This window comes from Hibiscus syriacus, unplaced genomic scaffold, assembly GCF_006381635.1.
Source record: "Hibiscus syriacus cultivar Baekdansim isolate YM2019G1 unplaced genomic scaffold, ASM638163v2 tig00006395_pilon, whole genome shotgun sequence".
NCBI lineage: Eukaryota > Viridiplantae > Streptophyta > Magnoliopsida > Malvales > Malvaceae > Hibiscus > Hibiscus syriacus.
In genome coordinates this window covers 1-21,087 of record NW_024062094.1, presented here as the reverse complement: position 1 = coordinate 21,087, position 21,087 = coordinate 1, and the positions used below count along the sequence as shown (strand labels likewise).

Sequence of the window (21,087 nt, the reverse complement as noted above, 5' to 3'; positions counted from 1 at the left end):
ACATGTACAATTTTTTATTTTTCTAAAAATATTTATCTTTTTTAAATTAAAATTAACAAAAAAAAATTCTACTGTTATGTTTATTTTTTTTATAGGAAATCAAAATTTGAACATGAATACTTGATTTGTCAATTATTTTAAACTCCTCGGACCCAACATTAAAATTTATGGTGAAATTTGTATGACAGGCTATCTTGCTCTTAAAACATGTTGCACCGCAACTTTTATTGTATTATAAGACCTAAATTATTAATAACCTTTCGAACGTTTAAATTAAGAACAAATGGAGCTGGTCTTAGCCCCCCTTAAAAGTTTGCCCCCTAAAGTAGATTGTTCAGCTTTACCCCTCCCCTAAATCGACTGTTATTTCAATCATTATTAACGTTTTCCAAAGCATTAAATAATTTACTTTTTGGATAATTTAAAATGATTAATGTTAAGTCGATTCAGTAGCATACTATGACGGTACGGTGATGAAAAGATGATGCAAGCAATTATTAGACTCGATTATTGCCGATAAAATTGACGACCAATCACTGATGTTGCTAGTTCGAATGAACCCTATTTAAATTAATAATTAATTGACTACAAAAGGTAGCTGAAAAGTATAATGATTTGAAAAATCAAAGGAAAGAACGTTCAATCATTTTTTTATTCATTTTACTATCATATTTGAACCTTAAAAAACATTTTGGACTCTTCTTTGTTATGATTTGAGGAACAGGAAGTATGACGCACGTGTGATCGTGATGTTCTATCAACTTTGATTCTTCTATTTTTTACGGTCAATAATGGAGATGACAATCAATTAATATTGGAACAATAAAATGATGGTCAGTAGTCAATACCCACCATTTTCCCAAGAGCCCAAAGAATATTTGTTATTCTCTCTATATACGTGTATATATTAATAAAATAAGCACGCGACAAATTCATCCAAACGTGCTTTGAAAAATCACAATAAAAATATAAAGGGTCTATAGTTTCCAACTCCCTCTTACAGAAAATACAACAGTCATCCCAAATGAATAAAAGTCTACTTTTAGTAGGTATTTATCTAGCAAATCAGAAAGAGCCCCTTTAAGTATAATTATTTTTATTTAAAATGTTAAGACTTGCTTTATCCAACGATAGTTATATAAAATGTTGAAATTATTCTATTTTTTATATGGTAAATTGAGACATGGGATGGATTCTGTCCTCTACGAATATTGCAGGAGAAACATCTTACATGGGATGCCTCTATCTTTTTGCCGTTGAGGAGACGAATGACACCGTCGAGTCCATGGCTTAGGGACGAGGAGGACGGAAGAACTTTGGTTTCGAGAAATATCTTTTATGGCATAAATGTTAGTTCGCAAGGTAGAAGTGGAAGTGTATGTTTGGCGTGGCGTACAAGCAGTGATGCATCATTATGCTGTTTTTCTTCTATGCAAATTGATGTTATAATCAATAGTGATCCTGATGAAAAAATGCTGGAGGTGTACACTAATTTATTATGGAGCCCCAGAATAACATTGTAGACGAGATTTCTATTGCCTCAATTGGATGATTCACCCAGCATGCCATGGTTGGCGATTGGGAACTTTAATGAGATTCTATGTTCTTTTGAACAGCAGGGCGGCTTGGTTCATAACGAGAGAATCCTGAATGATTGCTCGCTCTCGGATATAGGTTACCAAGATAAGTGATATACATGGAAGAAAAGAACTGTCGCAAACAATATTCGAGAGAGTTGCATATAATGCCTGGTTGAATTTGAGGTGGCATGAGTCTTGGAAGAGTCATGCTAACAATAAGTAAGGCGGTTATGGGAGAATTATGTAGGGTTGGTTCTAGAGGATTGGCTAGGTGAGTTGAAGAATTTTACCAATCTTTTGATTGATAATAATTTCATAAACAAAGTGCTAGCAATTTTATCATTTTACCAATAACAAAGACTTTTGGACTGTAAACTGGATTGAGAAGTTGAGATTGGAGAGGTTGAATTTCTTGAACCACAAAATTAGAATCCTCACGCATATTCATTGAGAAACAAAGAGGCTGGCAGATTACTTGCGATTCGCTTATCTTTTTGTCCCATCAAACTACTGTTCACACAATATTGCAAATCATTAAAAGAAAAATATGGATCCGAAAACAACTTTGGCTTCATATGCTCTTCTATTCCTTCCATTTGAACACTAACTGGGACAGTGCATTCGTAGACGACCCATCTTCACTCAAAGCCTTGGCAGCAGCGTACTTGAGCTTGCTCGATCTTTCACGAATTATCATCCCTTCTTCTCCCTTCATCAAACACTTTATGACCTTTGCTATTTCTTCTCGTTCCACCACACCGTTTTGGTTAACTTTTGGTCTCAGTGCCACGTTTATGCCTTCACTCAAAAGAACCGCATTCGTTCTTTGCTCTGCAAATAGTGGCCAGGCTATCGTCGGTACACCGTCGGCAATGCTCTCAAGAACCGAATTCCACCCACAATGGGTTAAGAAACCACAAGTTGAACGATGGCCTAAAATCTCTATTTGTGGAGCCCAAGATAGCACCACTAGACCCTTTCCTTGGGCTCTGGCCACAAACCCTACTGGCAAAAAGCTCGAAGGTTCTTTGTTGTTTTGTGAACTAAAATACGCGCCCTTTGTGAACTAAAATACGGTGAGATTTAAATTAAAGTAAAAAATTAAATTAAAAAAATTGACGTACGATATTAAATTATTTTTGCATATTATAATTTGATGTTTAGATATCAAAATTTTGAATACCTCAACCCAAGACCTTAACTTTTTTTTTTAATTTATAAAAGGATAAAGTTTGATTTGGTCCTTAAATTTGACTATTTTTCTCACATGGTCCCTAAGTTTTTTTATCACATTAATCATTGAAAACTCAAGTTAATCATTTGTTTTGTCTACATTAATTCCTAAATTTATCTATTTGTTTCCACAATAATCTTTTAAATTATTTGGAGAGACAAATTAAAATGAAGCGCTGAAAATTATTTGTGGGCCTTTTCTCCTTCTTCTAGAAGCACTTTGCAAATAACAGAACGCAAACATTCTTAAGTCATCGAAACAGGAGACGAGTGTTGCCTTTCCATATCTACCCAAGATTACAATGCCTTCATCTGCATACATGATTACCAAATTTAATTTAGAGCATAATTATGTAAACATTCTATTGAAGTATGCTTAAAGATGATTACTAAATTAAGATCTAGTTGATAGACGCTTTCGAGATTCGACATCATCTGAAGATTCTAATATAATTACAAGATAGTATTTGTATTCAATTTTAAATATGGCTAAATTCATGTCCACCTGAGGACAAAACTACTCGAACCTAGATCACCTATGAAGAACAACCCTTTAACACTATGACCGCTCCTTGAATTCCTTTTATTATCTTCTAAATTCATTATAAATTGTTATTTTCAATATATATATATATATATAAAATTGAGGAACTAAGACAAAATATGCAAATTTAGGGATTAAGTGGACAAAAAATTATAAACTAATGGTGTTAAGAGGAAGGACTAACTTGTGCCACATAATACAAATTCAGAGACTAATGAGTTAAAAAAAAACTGAAAGACGAACGTGTTCAAAATGGTCAAATTCAAGGACCAAATAAAAGCTTTATCCCATTAATAAACGTATCAATCAAGTCTGCTTATTTTTGGAGTTGTTGCTTTTATTGGAAAAAACAGTTAAAAGGCCACTGAAATGTGGCCCATAAATAAATTTGGGCCAAGCAAGAACTTCCTCCAACTGGCCTGTTCTCTTTCTTTAAATGCACCCGAGTTCCTCAAACTTGTGAATTGTTGGAATTCTGGAGTTCTCAAGAAAAAAAAGTGCTGAAACTTATCGGAGCGTAAAAAAGAGAGCAAAAATGATATACAGGACATGGAGTTTGCTAACCGGTCCAGTCTTCATTATCGGCGGCGTCGTGGGAGCCACCGTTGCAGCCCACCTCCTCTTTGTTGACGTAATTTCTTTTGCCCTTTCCTTTCCCAGTTTTAAACCTATTTTTGCACATATAAAATCGTAGATTAGGAATACCGTTATTTGCTTTTAGGAATTTTTTTTTTCTTCCAAACATAAAGTCTCAAATTTTGATCTATGGGAATAACTGCTGATTGTGGCAGTAGAAAATATATAATTAGGAGGGTCAACTTGCTTAATATCTTGCTAGTTTATTTATTTTATTTTTTTGTATTTAATTTGAAATAGATGGAACATCGTAGTTTTAGGTACATAAAGATATAAATTATTTTTTTATAGGTTGTAGAGAATCAAGAGATCCACTATTCCAATTTGCTTCATTATATTGAACTATAGGTTTCTTCTGTATTTGAATTTTGATTTATAGTTGAAACGAATGAAAACTTAAAATGGAGAGGATGCAATGTAATCAATAAAATGAAAACATGGTTGAAATTTGAAAACGGTCTCTTTGAATGAGCATATGATGTTTTTTCCTCATTGTTTTGTCCAAGTGTTTTCATGCGGATTATATCGAAATCGAAACTTATTGGAGTTTATGTATGGGGAGTATTGACAGGATCCGTATCTTAAACCAAAGAAGAAGAATGATTCGCCGCCAGCGAGCAAGTAGACGGAAATCGACTGTCGCTTGTTGGTATTTGATCTCTTGAACTTGCAAATGCTTAGGAGTTACTTGTTGAATAATATTGAATCTGATTGTCGTGCTCTTTTCTGTTTCTCAATAACAATTCGGCTACCCTGTCTTTAAAAACACTTGTGCATTGAGTTTCAGAACATCGCTTAAGGTTGCACCAGGCAAACAACTTTGCAAATCGGCATGATAAAAGCAGGATCTGCCTCTTGGTTCTGTATCTTTCCCTCTTTTTATGTGTTCATGGATTTGGTTTGTATATCTTGCATTGTGCTTTAGTTATGTCTCATGAAACAGTGATTCTAATTACGAAAATAGATGCTTATGATCATCCCTAATAAAAACAGTTAGATGTTGGTATCATGAATCGACATTTTCATTTTTTGGGTTTAATCCGTCAAATCTCATTCGGTAAAATAAAATGGCAGGAGGAAACAAAATTTACATATACAAATTGCAGCATAAAGAATGCAATAAATTTAGAATCTATACTACTAAAAGAAACAGCGAAAATATCAAATATATCAGAAACTTAATCACTATTTATCAAGGGCTTAAGAAACAATCCAAAGTCAACAAACCCAGGGTTGGTAGAGAAAAACATTCAATCAGATTTCGGACCATACCAAGTTTTAACCGATTCTCGTGACGGCTCTTTAGGCCGTGACCATTACAAATTCATTATGCAGCTGCTCTCCGAGCTTTCATGCCAAAACCACACTTTGCTTTCTCGACTCTGCTCAAAATCGGGTCAAAAAATGCATCAGGATAAGTATCCTAGCAAAGAAATCCCATCTTGAGATATAGAAAATTTAACAGTCATCTATAATTGGAACCACGAGTTCAAAGTTATAATGGACAGACAATTAAGCAAGCGGGATGATGTACTAACACTCGGTATTCATGACAGGTAGACTTTAGTACCATCAATGCGAATTCTGTACTATTCTTACAATAATTAATGGAAAGGAATGTTGGATTTATGTACTCACGTTGGGGCAAGTTTGCCAAGGCTATCTAGCTCTTCACCGGTGTCCTCATCCAGAACTCTGCCCGATATCTCAATGATGTAAGAGCGATCTCTGTCAGTTGGAAGCCCTCTACTAGCAAGCAAATCTAAATCTTTCAGATGGAGCTCTCTCCCGTTTACAAAAACGCCGGTGGTCCCACCAGAACAATTTTCGGGCATCGGATAACTAAGTTCTTCGATAAAAGGCTGCAATAGAAATTTGGTTTTCTTATGACACATATTTTGAAAAAAACCAAAGAACAACAAAATTCTAAACCGTTAGTATCAAGATAAAGATTAATCAATCTTACAGGAACTATGCCGAGACAAGGCCCGCCGAGAACACCCCAAAATCCAGCTCGGAAATCATACCTGATTTAGGCATGCACAAAACAAGAATGTCAGTTATTAAATACACTATAAATTACATGCATCTCTATACAACAGACATACAAAGAAACAAGCAAAAGTCATAAGCACATATCAGGAAGAATATCAACAAATGCTTACCAATACTGTCCAGGAAGAATTGTTCCAGTCATCTTTTCTGCTTTTTAACCACACGTTCAGGAATAGGGTGACCATTAACTGAAATATTACTTTTCGCACATTGCTCGGTTTGATTAAATCTTGAGAAATCCTTAAAACTCTTCTTGATGATATTTGCAAAAAACGATTCACCTCCTTTTGCCATCTTTGGTTGATCATCTTCTCTAGTTGCATCCCCTGAATCTTGAGAAATCCCAGTATTAGAGTACTCATTGAATGACACCTCCATCTCAGTAGGCAATGCCTCTTTTAAAGAATTTTGTCGTGTCGTACTCTTGTTTGACACAACTTTCTCTTGATCAGAGCGGCTACTACTATTTCCCTTCCCAAATCGGTTGGCTACATTATTGGTAGAAGAGTAATCAAAGTGCTCTTGAAGAGGCGACCCTGCAGGTTGTGGAGACAAAGTGGATTTGGTTGGCTGCGGAACAGAAGTTACTTCCTCTCTTGAAGCAATTAAAACATCTGGACTGTTTTCATCCTCGGAGGTGCTTGGAGATGAAGAATGGAAGCTTTGCATTTCCTGCGATCTTACTGAGTTCAAAGCTTGGCCAGTTGACATTGCCACAGGTTCTCTGTCCATTGGCTGAAAATCATAACCTGATTGATCATAGTCATCAGAAGAGAAGTTAGTAGCTACTCGGTTGACATGACCATTAGAATTATCATCAACATCAACAGAAATTCCCTTTGTTTCTGCATTATCACGGAGAACGATCTTCTTGTTGATGACAGTAAACTTAATCACAGTTGAACAGGCTCCACACCGCAATTTATGCTCATTGTTTACCATGAGCTGCACTTTCTTGGGCACTTGTAGCAATTCAAAGCAATTATAACATGTTATAAATGGAGCACCACCAGCTATAGGACGAATATGGCGCCCACCACAGGCTAGCACTACCTTCCGGGGACGGCAATGAACAAAACCATCCATTTCCGAGTTAATATCACTGGGCCATTTAGCATAAGCTTGTGTACCATGAACATTCGATGGGGCAATTGTAGTCCTAGAACTACGGAAACGCGAACCAAAAGACCCAGGGTTGTCAATATGGTACAATGGGTTACCAGGCACAGCATGGAACCTTTTATTGCCAAATGAACCGGAATGAATAGGTGCTGGAACTCGCTGATGTTTCTCGTAACAATGAATGCAAGAACTAGAAGCCTGGTGCAACACTGAACTTCGTGGATATGGCATAAATTGGTCATGATTACTTTCGACATACTGTCCGGAAAAGTATGGATGATGTGGCTGATGGTATTCTCCAGGGAACTGGAGTGGGCCTCTTCCAAGCATTTTGGATCCAAAAGGATCTCCATATGCAGGAATGTGATTCTGATTATGCATCGGATGATGCATCCCGTGCCGAGTCATATCATGTTCAACAGGATAAGTAAATGGTTCTGGGAAATAGCTAAAATAAGAGGGTCCTGCTTCTGCAGCACGTTTATCAGGTCCATTGAAAGGCATCGAGGGCTTCCGCAATCCAGAAGAACCATTTGGTAACCAGCTATCAGCGCCACCGTAAGACTCTGGAGGAACAACCTTCCCATCAAGCAGAACCTTCTCTTTTGGTTTATCAACCACATCACAAGACCGACTAAGTTGCTCCTTCAGCTCATCTAGCTTCCTCAAAAGCTCAGCTCGACCTTGTTCAAGGCGAATTCTACCAGAACCATCCAAGTCAGTTCGATTCTGCAATGATTCACTATAACCATAAGAAGAATCCAAATTATGGTTTGATGGGCCTTCATCTGGATGTCTCGAGGTAGAAAATCGCACACCTTCGACAACAGGTCTTGGAACTATTCGAATCTGCTCCATCTCTTCTCGCTTCCCAGTTTGCCAACCAGACATCTGTCCCACTTTTTGTGATCCACCAGTATATCTGAAATCGGAATCCACTGCCTGTTCTCTTCCAGTGGAACTCACTATTTCATCCTTGTTCCTCCTAATATCATTTGCACTTTCAACAGACCATTTATCAGCGGCAACCTTAATTTCATTCATACTTCTATCAGAGCACTCAACATTATTATTCTCTGGATCCCTTCGATCAGACATCAGAAAATCAGCACCCGATATAACATCTGCATCAGAAGCACCACTCAAGTCTACTACTCCCTTTTCTGAGGAAGTTTGCGATATGTTAGAAACTCTACCAAGCCTGTCTTCTTCAGACTTGTCAGAGAAAGTATCGGCATCACGATTCCTGATTTTCGCTGTTAAGCAAACAACATTCCACTATTAAAACTAGGAGAAAAAGGTTCAGCAAACAACAATAAACTAAAATCAAAGACTCGAGTGGTTTCATTATTTTTATTGCAACTAAAACTAATCCAAAGAGTTCTGCTATGACCATACCAATTCCAATTTTCTAATATAATGAAGGCTTAAGTCCTCTCAGTTCTTTCATTTTCTTAGGAAAACGGTAGCCTTAATCATCAAGAAAATGAAAAAAACACCACCCACCATCGAGTTTTCCCGGAATGCACCTTGCCCGTAGTTGATAAATGCAAAGGACTAACTAACAATTCGATTCAAATAAGATTTCATAGTAAAAAAAAACAACATACATGACCCATACCTTAACTACACCTAACCCTTCGATTCAACCAATTGGATTAATTTTCAACAAGGTTAACATCGATCAAAGATCCAAAATCGTGTCTCCCCAACAATATTCCAATAAAGAAACAAAACAACTAGGAAAAAGAAAGAGATAACAGAAAGCAAGGGTACCTCGAAGAACGGCGCCACAACCACCACACTGGTAAACCGAATAATCAGCAAGCTCCGGAAGAAGGTTTTCACACTTTGGACACCTAACCAACCTCACTTTGCTTGACTCGGCCATTTTTTAATCATTCAAAGCTGTAAGTCGAGCCAAAACAGCTTATTTATTTTTCTAGTTTTTTTAAAGAGCTTGAGAATCTCCTGCAGCGACTATCATCATCAAACTCATTTAATTTAAGGGGAAAAACAATTCTTTTTAGCTGAATTGAGATTCTCTTTTTCTTTAAGCAAGATTTCCTTTTGTTTTCTTGGGTTGCTTAGAGACCAAACATGGGGAAAAGGTTGGAACTTGGGAGCATTGGTTAAAAACAATATAGAAAGGAAATACAATGAAGAATCCCCCAGGATTTGTTAAAAGACTCTGCAAGTTTCCAGGGTGAAAGAGAATAGTTTGAGTTTCAGAAGAAACCTGAGTTTATACTCTGCTCAAGTTTGTTCCACTTTGGGTAGAAAGAGAAGAAAAATTAAAAGAAAACAAGAAAAGACAGAGAAACAACGAAACCGAGTACGCAAGACCATTTCCCAATGGTGTGTAGGTAAAAGAAAGAAGACCGCTTAAAACCCCATCGTTTTTGTACTTACAAAAACATCATCGTCTGTGTCTGGTCTGGCTTCCATTATGGATTCTGCTACTTTTTCCCACTTTACTGTTTCTTTCTTGTAATTTTTTTTATCCTAGGTAACAATAATTTTTATTTATTTATTTTTCACTGTCGTCTTTAGGACTTTATTCGATCCAATAGATTGCTTTTTTTAGGCAGCTTTGTGTTTGTGACAGATGAGAGCAAAGCAGAGTTTTGGACGTTGTGAAAAGAAGTGAAAGGCCCCTCTGCTGGATTCTGGAAAATTGCAAACTCAGTTCCATTTCTGAGTTCTGACAACACAACTTTAATCACTCAACTCGGTATTTTTTTCTTTCTTTTCTACATATTATATACATTTTGGAAAGTGAATGCTTAAGTGAATATGATTTCGGTGCAGCCCCCACAAGTCACCACCTAACGAAATCGGATCATCAGGTCCCCCTTCCTCTTCATTATACTATCAAACTTTTGTCTCGTACATCAACGTTGCATGGTTTTTCTCATTAACAACACAAGTTTCTGGATTTGAGGGAAATGGGTTTTCGATTATGATGATGATGATAATGATGAAGATGAAACGTGTACGGAGAAAGTTGACTTCAAAATCATGAGAGGTGGTGGGGATTTTAACTTGCAACTTGGGTTTACATTTAAGTCAATTTATAGTCAAATACAAGTGTGTTATTAAGAATTCAAGATCAGAACATCCATGTCCAGACAGTCCAACGCACCCAAGCAACCAAAATGTTAGGGTAAATTAAACTAATGACCACTTAATTATGGGAAGACTTCAATTTGATCACTAATTTATTAATTTATCACATCAATGTCTCTATTAAATGTTAATGGATGATTTGATTGTCATAATTTAAATAATTAAATGATGTAATTGATAAAATTAAAATATAGGTAATCAAATTAAAATCTCTTCAAGTAGTCATGGTTGTAGTTTATCCAAAATATTAATGAAGAAAACTCCTAAGCTCCCTTGTACTTAGGATTAATTTAGGTTAATGTCAAGTCACTTAATTTTTAAATAATGACATGATAAGTTTCTGATAAGTTTTCATTGGAATTTGATGAAGAAAGCAACCCATCGAGGAAGTGCAGGTGTGGCATTGATCTCACCATTAATGACTCCTTTTTCTTCAGTTGGTTTGACTTCACTCCACCAATGCACACAGTAAACAAACGAACAAACTATGACCCTTTATTAATTATACCAGCAGATATAAATAAAGAAGAAAAACTATACATTTTGATTAACCGAGGATGTTTATTTTTATATGATATAACAGTAAAAAAACATACATTTTTTTAACTCAAATATTACTTATTAAGAATTATTTTTTATTCCAACATTCAATTTTTATTATTTTTTGAATTATCATTATTTTATATCACGTAATTGAAGATACTTTTTATATGAACATTTTTCAAAATACGTTCTTTTTTAGGTCGCGTTTTCTGTTAATAGTTTTGTTGAAGTTGGGTTGAAATAAAAGAAAAATAGAGATTAAAATTGTGAAAAATAAATAAATAATTTTTCCCAAAAGGGAAAAATTGGGAAAAATTATTGTACACAATGCATAATAAAGACACATAAATATACATCTAAAAGGATCAATTCAAGTGATAAACAATTTAATATCTCAGTGATCTTAAGTTTGAGGTTTTTATATGCAGAAAATGTCCGTTGAGATTCACCCGCTAAAATTAAGTGTACAACACGGATAAATCTTTATTAGTCAAGTTAAAGTCTTGATTGGCCGCTCGGCTCGTGCTCATACAAATATTTGATACGCAATATGTGTGTTTGTGAACAAAATTCGTATAATTTTTTTATGTTTTTAACTTATCTTTTTTCTTTCATTTTAATCTAATATATGTGTTACGTAAGTAGAAGACACGTATCGTAAAACACACTTTTCACACAACACACTTTTGTTCTATATGGTAGAGAGATGAGTTTTTAATGAATGATATTAGGATGAAAAAGCCATCTTAACAGTGTTAGAATGAATTAGTACACAAAATAGTTTGAAGTGAATGGCGTAGCATGGTTTAATCAGATACTGTGATTTTGATTGTATAAAAGAAGTGGGTCATGCGACAGAAATAAGAAAGGAAGGGTGAGATTCCCCATAAAATTAGGAAGAATAAGGTGGCTTAAATAAATAAAGAGTGTCCCCTTAGCTGGCTTGCAGATTCTTTGGAAGGGAATAAGGCAAGATTAGATATGCCAGCGTTGATTTCAAACCTACGTAGTTGAATCCTCTAAACCTTTTGTTTTTTGCTAGAAGCTGGTAGGCTGCTACATTCAATGGCTCAGACCAGGCAATGGAAGGCCTATGACATTAAGCTTTTAGGCAACGAGAAGCCCCAGAATCTGCCTTGTTGAATCTTTTTCCGACCCTAATTTTTGACTAGTCTACGTAACTAACTAAAACTAAATATATTGTTAATAGATCATATCTACTAAATCTGTCAATATACAAATAGTTATAATAACCGTACAACTGGCACCTAACATCACCACCTCCACTCGTTTTACTCATGAAAATAGAAGATCTTAACACCAATTAACTATTGTTCAATCATCAACAAGGACTCTTTGTTTAAATCAAAAGAGATGAATCGTCAACGGTTAACATAACTCATTTATTTCCATCAACAAGTTTTAAGTTAAAAATACTTAAATTAACGGGGGCTTTATGGTTCTCGCACTAGTTTACTGCTTTGAAGCGGTTGATTTGATACCTATATTGAAGTCGTGAATGGAGAGGCAGTGCTGAAACCTAGAGACAGCATCATAAGAATTTTAATTGGAACACAATGATGATTTAAGCGACATTTGTGCTAACACTAGCATGGTGTGCCTCAACTTTAATGTAATATCCAACACCAGAAAGAAACCATTGTCTTTTAACAAAAGAACTGCTCCCGACATGATTTCCAATGACACTATGTTATCTTTCAATTGATTATATTATTTCGTATATCTTACTTGTCGCTAAAGCAACTGATTCTTGACCGATGGTATCATTCTATATCATCCTATTAAGTGTTAAAATTATGGTAATTTGATAGCAATAAATCAAACCTATATTTTTATAGGAAAAAGTTATTTTCCAACATTCTAATCGATAATATATAGACAATTTGGAGAAACTAATAGTTTTTTCGTATAAAAAGCAGTGATTTACTTTAATCACTATATTATTATTTTAAGATTGAATTAATTTTAGATGTTCATTTATTATGAACTAAAGGATTAAGCAAAATAAACACCCTTCATTTATTATATAAAGAGAAATCGCGAGCGAATTAATTTATTCTAGAAAACAGTACTGAAGTAGTTCTTGGCGACATTGTCACACAAGATTTGCAACACTTTGTTGTTCGTAGGCCCTACGCATCGCGGCGTTTTGAACTGACTAAGAGCACCTCCTAATCCCAAGTAATGTTCAAGAATCTTCTGGAAAGTTCCCTTCCGAAGAACTCGGAGTTCGAGCGGACCAATGGTATTGACCTTGCGGGAACTAACGTAGCCTGCATCAACGAACGAACGATCCAAACAGTTGCAGCATTCTTGCAGGACCCCATCGCTTACTTCCCCGCTAATTTCCCAAAAGATCACGTAATGACCGGGTCGGCCATTACGTCCACATGACTAGAAAAATCAACCACTTCCAGCTTTTCCTCAGCAATTAGCTTTGCTGCTTCTTCGACGGAGAGCTGTAAATCTTTCTCGGTGTTCTTGTCGATGTTTATGTTCAGCATCAGATTCCTCCGGCAGACGAACTTCAGCTCCGGGGTCGAGTTATGGAACCCCATAACCTTGACCACATCCCCTAGCCTATACCTATACAAACCTGCACTTTACATGAATTGAACATAAACAAGTATGAATGCATGCTGAAAAAGTGTAGACATGGTCGAAATTAAGGTACCTGCAAAGCTGGTGACGATAACCTCATATTCTTCACCAACGTTAACTTCGGTCAGGCCAACTGGCTTCGGCTCCACGGCGTTGAAAGAACCATTAACTTTGTCTTGTATATGCTCCTCAACATTTTCTTGCTCAAGAAGGAATTCGAAATACCCTATATTAGGAAGCACAGCATAAGTAGCCGACTCGGGTGGCAGAGTTGGATTGATATTTGCCCCAACCCACCCCTCAGAAGCGCCATAATCAGCACTTATAAGAGGCACGTCTCCAGCATAATGCCTTAACTTTTTAAGATAATGTTCCATGGACCCTGTCATGATCCCATAGATGTATTTCACATTAGGGAAAAGGTCTGGTATCAGTCCATACCAATTAACTAATCCTGAACATTTCTTCTCAATCAAGTCAGCCAATTCAGGATTTGGTTTCAGTAATTTGGCCATAGCGGACCGGACAGACGGAAACGTGATGCGGCTTGATAGGACCCCTTCTCTTATATCACCACAAAGCTCTTCCCAAACTTGTTCGAAAGTCTGAAATGCGAGAACAATGCTATGTGCAAAGGTAGAGGAAACCAGCTGAATTTCTTCACGGAGAAGCAGCCCACATAAAAGATGGCAGTACAATGATTGGTGAAAATCAGGGCTAAAGATCACCTCATCGGGGCTGCAAACCTGTGATTGCATCGCTTTCATCGCATTCTTAAACTGCGAATTGCGAACACATTGGTGGTTGCAGTTCCAGCAAGCAAGCCCCCTTTGGTTGTAGTCTGCTTGCTACTGTAAATGAACTGCAAAGCCTTTCCATTCTCAATAGGAAACTTTCTGTATATCAATAATAAAAACTGATCAATAATAACAGGGAAACGTGTATTTCAATATCACTGTTTCATTTATTTCAGTGAAGAAAACTACTATGGAGCATGAATTACCTGTTTCTGAAAGCAAAAGAAGTACGATAAATCTGCAAAGTAGTTTCCATTAATTCATCATTGAAGGGAACAAATTTGGGTTTTCCTTGAGTTGTGCCAGAGCTGCAAATTTCAACAAAAAGGCTCTCAGTTTTGAAAATCAAATGATAGCAAACAAGTTAAAGAAGAAGAAGAAGAAAATAAAATTACCTGAGAGAAATGGTTGTTATTGGTTTTCCAGTGAGAATGAGGGGAAAAGCACCATCAACAACTCTTTGGATATAAGGCTCCAAGTCCTTGTGAGTGACGAGAGGAACACAAGCCTTGAAGCTTTCAGGGTCTGTTCTGCCATTGAGGCCCAGATTCTGCAGATACTCGGCGCATCCATTTTCTTCTAAAATCAACTTTAAAGTCTCTCTTTGAACATTCTCAGCATCTTTGGTCATTGCTTCGAAATCTCTTATTACTTTTTCAACGTCCAAAAGTGCCATGTTTGCCAACATCGTGGGTGAAACTGTAACCAATAATAAGATAAGAAGCTGAAATAAATTAAATGATCAACATTCAACTGTTATCGAAGAGGCTGAGCATGGGAAAAGGAAAGCTTTTTTTAAAAAATATTAATCCACTGCTACTGGATAAACAAAGAAAGTCAAAACAATGGATCGTCAAAACAAACTCCTATGATCACGAGTAATCTGAAAAACGAAGACGATGGGTAATTATTAAAACTTTTCGGAAAAGCTGTCCTTCCCTTTGACTATAATAGTCAACCATCAAGAAGTTTCCAGGAAACTTGAAATTTTCTCCAGAAAAGTGGTGTAATTCAATTCATAACTCAAGAACTTATCAAATCTAAAGAAAAATAAAATGAAATATTCGGGAAAAAATAGAACTAAGGAACTCAAAGAAGTTTAAAAAAATGCAGAATAGAATTACCCTATAAAAAAGAGCGCGAAGTAAAGAAAGTCAACAACAACAACAACAAAAACGAGATTTTTCACTGGAACGGGATCATAATGGAGTATTCGGATTAATCGCAGCTTGAAATTATGTGAATAAAATTCCAGTTTCTCTTCTCTAAGAACAGGAAGAAGAAGAAGAAGACAGTTACCTTTACAACAGAGAGGATGGGGAAAATGAGGGAAGGTTGTTTTGAACCAGAAGTTTCAAACTTATCGAATTTTTATAGGCAGAGAGAAGGGACGGAAGGTTGGTGAAAGACGCTACATTTTTTTTGTATTTTTCTTTTATCTATGAAAATAATAGGATCAAAATATTCAAGTATTTTAAAAATAAATTTGGAAATAAAAACAAATACTAAAATACATAATTCTTTTCACTAATGATATACTTTATAATAATTCATAAACAAAATACTTAATATATTATAATAAAAAAGAGATAGGGGGATCAAAATGCCGTCCACTTTTGCCTTTGCTAACCATCATTTCTTTGTTTTCTTCCCCTCTACTTTTCCCATTTTACCCATGGTCCTCCGTTTGAAATTCCGGAAATGCCGGCCTGTATGAAACTTTTGGGTTTGGGAATTAACATTATGGGTTTGGATGGTGAAACTGTAGCCGATATATCGCCTTTTCAGGGTCAAATCTCGTATGTAGAAAATAACGCCTGTATGGAACAAGTACTTCTTTGAATTCTCATCTTTTACCACTAGCATTTGTCAACCACCATATTTCCATTATTTTAAGGGTAAGCTATGTAGTTATTAAATTTTTATTTCATTATTATCGTTAAAGAAGAATTGACGTGATATGTTGAAGTTTTATCATTTAAATAATTTTTTTTTATAAATGGAATGATCGTCAAGTACATTAATGAAAAATCTATTTGATTTAAAAAATGACACAGTTTAATTTTAAAATGACACGTCGGTTGATAATGATATATCAAATACTTTTAGCAACTCACTCCCATTAGGGATGGACTCAAATTCGACAGGTTTTGACTCGATCCGATCGGGTCGGGTTTTTTTTATAAAAAAAATTAGAGTCGGGTCGGATTCGGGTTTAGGGTAAAAATACTCAAACTGACTCTAACCGAAAAAATATATAATTTTACCTTATATATTTATGAATAATTACAATAATATATATCTCAATATAATTTTTTTTCAATTAAGTTAGTGTTTTTATTGAATAAAAATAATATATTTTTATTATTATTTCGAGTCGGATTGAGTTTCTAAGTTATATATCGGGTCGGGTCAGATCTCGGGTAGAGGCTCCCTTGTTCTCAGATCGAGTCGGGTAGACCAAAAACCCGACCCATGCCCATCCCTACTCCCACTCTTTCTTTCTTGCAACTCTTTTTCTTCAAAAAGAAAACCACCATTATTGAACATCAACAATGTCATCAATGCTTCCACTCATACATACATATATTTATTGTTTTAGTATATTACAAGTGTTTTAGTATTGTGTTGTTAAAAAAACACACTCCTAGAAGCTTGCTCCAATTTTTTTCCTATTAGAAAACTTAATCAAGTCATTAAAAAGTCATCAACGATAATATTTGGGTTACTGTTTTTTTTAAGTATGGCTTAAATTATTAATATTTATCAAAATTAATAATAAAAGTTTGATGTTGTTTGAATAAATTGATCTCAAATTTGAATATTATTGATAAAAAGAAAAATTCCAATATATATAGTCTTATAGAGCTTATCTAAATTAACATTTTTTTAGTTTTAGGCATAGTGAAATTGGCCGCACATAAAAGAAAAGACACATAGATGACATGGCTGTAACTAATCATTGGCAGTGCGGTTGAAAAGAAGCTTTTATTAAGCAATCTTACTACAAAGGTAAATATATAATAAATAATGAATGGGTGATCAACCAAAACAAATGGACAGTTTTAGCAAGTTTTTATTGAAATCGACACATTTGAAAATGATTGAAAGAAACGTCCACTACTGCACAAAACTGCAATGGCTGTTGTGGCCTTTGAGTCATCGGTGGCGTTATCGCCCCTCAACATGCTTTATTTATTAAATAATGGCTCCACTAATTATAATTATTAAGGAAACAGAGGATTATTGACTTTGTATAAGGATAGTTAGGTCTAGGGGCCCATAAGCCCGACTTCATCGTGGTATCCATTCCTTCAATCATCCTATCATTATTAGTTTAATTTAACAAATTAGTTTATTATTATTTTTTTAAACAATTCATTGACAACAAATGAGTTTTTGACTTAACAAATGCATCTTTTATTTATTTATTTTTCTGTTTTATGTTAATTTTTTTTAAATATATTATTAATTTTATGTTATCATTGTTAATAAAAATGATATAGCCAAATAACAAAAGCAAACGTGTATTTATATGATATATACTGTATAATATATATATTTCTTTTGGTTGTACTCTCGGTTTTAAGGTTTTGCCTTGATTAATCCGGATCGACTACGTTGCACATTTGGTTTTGGTGGGTGAGTCTCCCAGCAAGGATTTTATGCATAGACAATAACTCAAACTCATAACCTTACTTAAACGATATTAAGTTAGTTACCACTTGAACCAACCGTTGTTGGTTATACTATATAATATATTCGAAACGTATAACGTCTATTCTGCATGCATGGTGCACCAAAGCCTATAACCAACAGCCGATAAGATAATCAACACAAATCCGAATACATAAGAAGGAAAAATCTGTATGGTCTTTGGATATGTGGTCATATTTTTGAGCTTGATGAAAAGATGTTTAGATCTTTATCTTGACAGGGAAATGGTGCATTTTCAAACATGTTTTTAATTCCGTAATTCAGTTATAGGTCTTTGTGCATGCGCAGTACCGCCATGCATGGTTGATTGCAAAGTTGAGGTGTATTAAAAAGGTATAATGGCAAAAAAAAAAAGTCTTTAACTTCGGTAACTTTTGTTAATTGTACAAAGAAAAAATAAGTCTTCAACTTCGGTCACTTTTTTAATTGTACATTTAAAGTATTTTTTGGTAATTTAAACTCTTATTTTTTAAATATATATTTTTAATTAATCACTAGTATCTGATCTATTGAACGACTAATTCAGATCGAGTACTACAGAAGCGAGGGCGACCCTCCCAACCCAGTTTGCTATATTCAACAAACGCCAGGATTCAAACATTCGACCTTGCTTAAGAAATCTAATGCCTTCAATAAATCTTTTTTAAATGGTCAACTGTAATTCTTTTTTAGGACGTTGCATGAAAATGTTAAAGGAACAATTAAAAATGCAAGCAAACATTGAGGGCTTCTATGTTATTAATCCTTTTTTACTTTTGAATTATAAGTTTGAATAACTACGATGTATGAAAATAATAATAATACTAAAAATTAAACTAAATGAAGTATGAGATTATAAATAAGATAAATATGAATGATATCCTATTATTAATTTTATTTATCTTGATAATTATTATTTTTATTCGAAATATCACTATACTATGGAAGATGTGGGATTATAAATGAAGTATAATGATATAGGATTTGTATAATAGATATACTAATCATGTATTTAATCATTAAGTAGTAATTTTTAGTTGTTTCATTTAAGGAAGATATGAGATTATAAATCAAGAGCAAAAAGGAGATAATATCAAAAAGAAAAATGGACCCTCAATGCTTACTTATTTTTTTCAATTACACCCTTAACATTGCCAATTATCAATGCTTACTTATTATTATTATTATTAATTAAAGTATAAATTAGCTTGAACTTAAATGCATATTTTCTTCAATTACTGGGGAACCAATAATTGAGAGTGATGATGGCATTCATAATTTTATATATTAGAATATATACATCAAATTTGTTTGTCTTAATATATAGATGTGACGTAAAAGATTAAAAAGCAAATAAAATGTCCTCAAAGAAAAACTTACAACGGCATGGACCATCTTCAAGGATTATTTGATTAAACGACATACCTAATGGTCCAAGGTGAACCAATACGATTTTTTTTAGAGGATAATGTGTAAAATAAAATTTTAGGAATAATGTAATTTATATTATATTTTAATAGTTATTTTATTTTATTTAAATTAAATTTATATAATATATATTCAAAAAGAAAAATAATTATATTGCGTATATAATAATATATCATTTTTATTCAAATATTATATTATAATCACATTTGTAAATTAAAAAAAAAAAACTTCATTACGTATCACATAAATGATGGAAAATAATTCAGCAATTCATTGATTGAATTGATGACAAAAGTATTTTTCATGTATATTGAGAAAAAATAGTTTTTAAAAATTTGATCAAATTTAAGATGCAGCCCAAAAAGAATAGAACGTGTTATTTGAGCTTCATAAACGCGCCGAAATCAGACATATGTGTGTATGTTGAAGTAGAGTAATCCATGCATATTTTAATAAGATACTTTGTTAGATTGATTAAATTTAATGAAGCAGTACTTGGTGTTAACTAGAAAACAGAGATTATTGCGTGTGATTCAAGAACACCATATAATTTCTGCACTTAAATTTAAACATAAATAATTTCTTATTCAATAAAAAATTATTGAAGTCCCATTTTTCAGGACCAGTTCTACTCGTTAGTCAAATCGGATACAATAGATAATTGTTTCCGCCGAAAAGGTAATGGAAGAAACAACAAGAATGGCTACGCATGTGGAGAGACTACTTTGTCCTTTTCCATCACGTGTTAAACGTTTGCCTTTCTCTTGCCTCGATTGTGCCCGCCGCACTTGGAGCTCTTTGTCTTGTGCCATTATCACCGACCGAAATGGCTGCTGAACATTAGCCATTCGAATACATAACGATATGTCCCAATTGCTCTACATTAAACTTATAGACAAAAAGCTATACGGTACGTGTCCTACTCCCCCCCCACTTGCATGGTTTTTATCTTATGCATGTCGAGTCGACATTGAAAAATCAGCCCCAAACAATTGCTAAGAGATGTACAATTTTTTTTTTTTGATAATTCAGATTTTATTACCCAATGTCAAAATAGATACAACCAATCAACCGATCAAGAGAAACAATAAAAAAGAAACAACCTATACAAAAGAGATTGGTTAGACAATACTCCAAGCATTACAAAGCTTTTGATTAATACTTTATAGTCTATTTATATTATTTCCCCTAAGCCTAATTCCAACAACGTCTTTGACATCTTTGAGCAAACATTCAACCGTTCTATGACGTCCTAGGAAGACTCTTGATTCTTTCCTGCCATAGAAAGTAGAGCAGGCAGTCCAAGAAATTTTCAAGATGGTGGTAAGGAGAGACTTCTCTTCCATGAAGAAGAAGCCCTTGAAACCATATCATCCATGAATAATCGATGGCTTCATCCATTAAGGTTTCAAAACAAGATTTCTAGAGATTTGCTGCCATAGGACAATGCAAGAAAAGATGGTCCCTTGTTTTTTTGATTAAAATTGCAGTTTACACAGTTAACTTCTGAGCAAATTCCCATTTAATAAGCCGGTCTCTAGTATAGATGTCCAAATTTATTGGCAACTATAGGTGTCAAAATTTAAATAAAAAAGAGCCTCAAATCAAGAGTTTAAAGGCAAACAGACATCATATAGGGGACTAAAATATATCCTGATTACGAACAAGAGCTAAGATGGACTTCAATAGATTGATATAACTA

General features: G+C 34.4%; 1 long non-coding RNA gene and 2 pseudogenes across 3 annotated transcripts; 1 reads left to right on the top strand and 2 right to left on the bottom strand.

The window, feature by feature from the left end:
• Positions 1 to 3,823: 3,823 nt before the first annotated feature.
• Positions 3,824 to 4,868, top strand: LOC120200660. Of its 3 annotated transcripts, none has more exons than XR_005523590.1 (3): positions 3,824 to 3,988; positions 4,565 to 4,638; positions 4,781 to 4,868. It is a non-coding gene; the product is annotated as an uncharacterized LOC120200660 (long non-coding RNA). The 3 variants fall into 3 exon arrangements; XR_005523589.1 differs by having other exon boundaries at positions 4,565 to 4,642; XR_005523588.1 differs by having other exon boundaries at positions 4,565 to 4,868.
• Positions 4,869 to 5,235: 367 nt separating this feature from the next.
• LOC120200656 lies at positions 5,236 to 9,233 on the bottom strand (annotated as a pseudogene).
• Positions 9,234 to 12,921: 3,688 nt separating this feature from the next.
• Positions 12,922 to 14,949, bottom strand: LOC120200657 (annotated as a pseudogene).
• Positions 14,950 to 21,087: the final 6,138 nt, after the last annotated feature.